This window comes from Chenopodium album, chromosome 25 (genome assembly GCF_948465745.1).
Source record: "Chenopodium album chromosome 25, dcCheAlbu1.1, whole genome shotgun sequence".
NCBI classification, from domain to species: domain Eukaryota; kingdom Viridiplantae; phylum Streptophyta; class Magnoliopsida; order Caryophyllales; family Amaranthaceae; genus Chenopodium; species Chenopodium album.
Window position 1 is genome coordinate 29,502,763 of NC_137858.1, and position 4,282 is coordinate 29,507,044.

A 4,282-nucleotide genomic window follows, 5' to 3' on the forward strand; every position below is an offset into this window, starting at 1 on the left:
GTGCTTCTTGTTTATGATCAACAACTCTAAACTTCAAACCTCACATGCCAATGCTTCACTAACTAAAGGGTTGGTAAACATAGGTCATTAGGTTTGTAACTTGGTTTAAACAAGAGCGGGAAACATAAGGCTCAAATTGGTTAGCAAGTAAGTTTATGCAAAATAGAAAATTAAATTTGTAACAAAACAAAAAGAAAATAAAGAAAAATGAGAAAGGGTGCCCTTTTCCTCCCCTAGAGTGCTTTGGTCACGATCTTGGGAGCTATAAGTTAAAACAAGGATCAAGATATGCATAGCTAAGGATCCAAATGCGCCACACAACAAAGTGATGAAGGCTAGAACAATGTTACCTCACACGGGATTATAACTAAGCAAATACCAACTAAGGGTGCCAAATCCACTATAGAGAGCAACACCATCTTACCACATACCACGTGAACTAGGGCTTCATGGATTCCTAAAAGTTCTTAACCCGGCTACCTTAGCATGTAATATCCTAGAGTCAACCAATGAAACTCTCAAACTGTGCACACATTGACCACTTAGGAAAAAAGGCATTCAAGAGTAAACAAATCCAAAAGATATAATGTCCAATTAAGAACAAACAAAACACAATTTTGCTAAACTTGCCTTGAAGTAAACAAAAATATTTTTGGATTTTCCAAAAGCATGAAAAACATGGAAATGCATATACTCAAGTGCATGACATATATGAATCAACATCCCACCAAACATGATAGAATACCCTCCCCCAAGCTTGAATGAAACCAAGCTCTCAAATCATAAATGATGAAACCAAGGAGGGGAAAACAAGGAAAAATTAATCCAACATTACCAACACATGATCTTCAAGTCACAATAAGTAAGAGAGAAGGGAAAAGAAGGATATTACTGGATATGGGATAAATGCAAAATCACACAAAAAACCCGAAATAACCTCATGTGAGCCACAATCTCTACAAATAAGGCTTGAATTCCACATGATAGGTAAGTTGAGGCACATTTCCTTGATTCTTGATCATCACCAATGCGCAAGAGTATATCAAGTTGTGTACCTAGCAAGGAACACAAACACGTCCATGAGAGAAAATCTAATCTAAAAAGAAAAGAAAATGAAAGCAATAAAACACGGGTTACTTCCCGCAAAGGCTTGCTTAACGTCCAAGCATGACCAATCTAGTAAATAACCCGACAAAGAACGCAAAATCTTGTCATATGCACCGGCAAACATATCAAGAAATAGAGCATACGCGATGCTCATATGACAAGCAAATATAAAGTACAAGGAGACTTTATGCTTGAGAGAAGGGGGAAAAGAAAAAGTAAAAGAATCAAAAGAAAAATCAATAAAATAAGACTTAGAAAATTCAAAACTAGAACTAGGAAGAGAAAAGGGAGGAACAAACTCATTTTGTTGCTCTTTGGAAGGTAAAACTCCATCATTGAGTCCAAAAGAAGGGTAATGGGGAGCTAAAGAGATTAGAGGCCCCTCAATCGGTGGAACTTTGAGGATATATGGAAGTGAGATAGGGCAAGAAGGAAGGTTGGTAAGCTTTCTTAAAAAGGGGGTGGGGATTGAAAGAATTGGAATGGGTACCTCACTCACAACTTCAATCACACCACCTTGCATTGAAACACAAGCCTTTTCCTCCAAAGAATTCCCTTCTAACACATCTTCACTACCCTCAAAGAGTTTGGAAATGTCCTCAACTACCAATTTGGATTCTTCACTCTCAACAAGAGCATGGTTTTCATTCTCAACATTCCCCAACTTTACATGATCAAACATGAGTATCTCATCATCACCACAACCCATCTTTTCTCTTAACAACCTCAAATTAGTTTCTAGGTCTACCAAAATGGGATCTTCAATGGGTTGCAAAGAGTGTTGAGGTTCAAGTTGGATAAAGGGGGTGGTTTTCAAAATTTCATAATCTTCCTCAACCATGCACTCAAAAGCCCAATTAGGTTCAACCATATGGGAGGGGGGAGAAGAAGGAAGGACATTTGTTTGGGATTGAGCTAGGTGGGAAATTTGGCTCTCAAGTGCCTCTAGCCTAGCTTTCATCTCCTTGTTATATTCTTCTTTCTTTTCCGTCATCTCATTAACCTTCTCCATCATCTCGTTGAGCTTCTCCATCAACTCTCCTTCCTCTCTATGTCCCATTGAATCACCCTCACGAAAATGTTCACTAGATACATGGGAAAACTCATTTGGAATCATGTTGGAAAAAGAAGAGGTAAAGGGAAGATCATGCAAGTGAGGATTAGGGGTATGGGGAGCATCATCAACATCCATGCACGCATTTAAAGAACATTGAGAAAGAGCATGAACATTATCAACATTAGGATGCATCTCATCATAAATAGCACACAAGGGGGAGGGATTTGCATCATGGGGAGCATAGGATTCATCATTAGAGTGCATGCAAGAGCTAGAAAAATCACAAGAATTAGCATTATTATCTTGCTCATAACCATCCTTGGCAAACCACATATAGAAATCCCAAGCCTCATCCAAAGATTTGGCTCGAAATTGACCATTACACATGTTTTCAATCACCCCTCGAGTATACTCATTCAAACCCCAATAAATAACTTCACAAGCCTCCCATAAGGAACAACCATGGAAATTAGAGAAGTCTTCAAACCTATTAAAGTAGACCCAAATTGTTCATATTCAAATTGAGGCAAAGAGGAACAAGACATCTCATTTTGGACAAATTGATCCATGACTCAATGAAGACAAACAACAAGCAACCAAACAAGAAATCTCAAGAATTATACACAAACAAAAACAAAAGCAAGAAGAAAAACAAACCAAAAGAAAATTATTCACAATGGACTAGTCTCAATAAGATAACACAACGGTAATGGAAGCCGTTCCCCGGCAACGGCGCCAATTTGATGAGGGAATAAACACGTCGTCAATTGTCTATCCCTAGATCAAATACAATTTATACAACCTAAACAAACCTAATACGAGTATAAGGCAAGCATAGGGGTCGAACAACAGAGAACGGATAAACACCACCAAATGTTATCGACAATTAAGCTAGTCCGGAATAGGAGATAAATAAACTAAAGTCTAAATATGCTAAAACAAGAAATAAAACATTAAGGGAAATGGTCTAGGAGTAGCATTCACTTGAACATAAACAAAGACATAGGTGTTGAATTAATTATGAACTAAACATGCTCAAATATCGAAATAAAGGATCCAATCTAGCCGCCTTCCGGGGTCAATTGGCTTCTCCTAACATTGCCTCTATGTTTCCACATTAGAACCATATACTAGGAGGTACTATTAAATAACAATCGATAATAATGAACCTTAACTAAGTCAACTTCCGTTCCTTGTTAGCAAAGATTCACTCTCAATCAACTAACAACATGCATTTTGCAAGTAGATTAAAGAATATCGAACATATAAAGACTTTAATCACAAATAAATCAACTCTAAACCTAGAACATGCTCAAGATCCAACTACACCACAACCATCCCCTTAATGGGGGAATTACTCACTAATCATGATAACAACAAGATTAATCAACAAATAATCAAGAATCAACATGATTAACAAGCAATACCAACAACAAAAACGATAATCAAAAGAAATCAAATAAAAATAGAGGAGAGAGAGTTAGAGATTCTCATTGATTGAAGATGAAAGTCTACAAACAAGATGATCAATCTTCTTCTTCAAAATCCAAGCTCAACAATGGTGAAACCCTCACTTTCTCTCTCTAAATTACTCTAATCCTAAGCTAAACCTAGAGAGAGAAGCTCTCCTAAAACCAGGGAAAAAGATCTAAAAGAATGAAGTTCCTTTTTTTACAAAACAAGCCCCGCAATATATAAAGAATCGCGCAAAAACGCTTAACAGGACCCGCTGTGCGCCCGCGCATGGTAGCTGTGCGCCCGCACGTGCGCCCTCGCAGCGGTCTGTGCGCCCTCGCAGCGGCCTGCGCTCCCTCGCAACAGCCTGCGCGCCCGCGCAAAGTAGCTGCGCGCCCGCGCATTTGTGGGTTGCGCGGCTTGTGCTTGGGTGTGTGCGCCTGTGCTGCTAGATGCGCGCCCGCGCACCGTAGCTGTGCGCCCGCGCGGTGTGGTTGTGCGCCCGCGCACATGTCGCGCACAGGCCGCGCAAAACTTTCTGCCTCGATTATGCAATTTCGCCAATTTTGCGCGGGTTCTCACAGGGCTGCGCGCCCGCACATTATTCACGCCCTTGCACCTTGCTTTCTTCGATTCTTCTCTCATGCTTCCTTGGATTCTTCT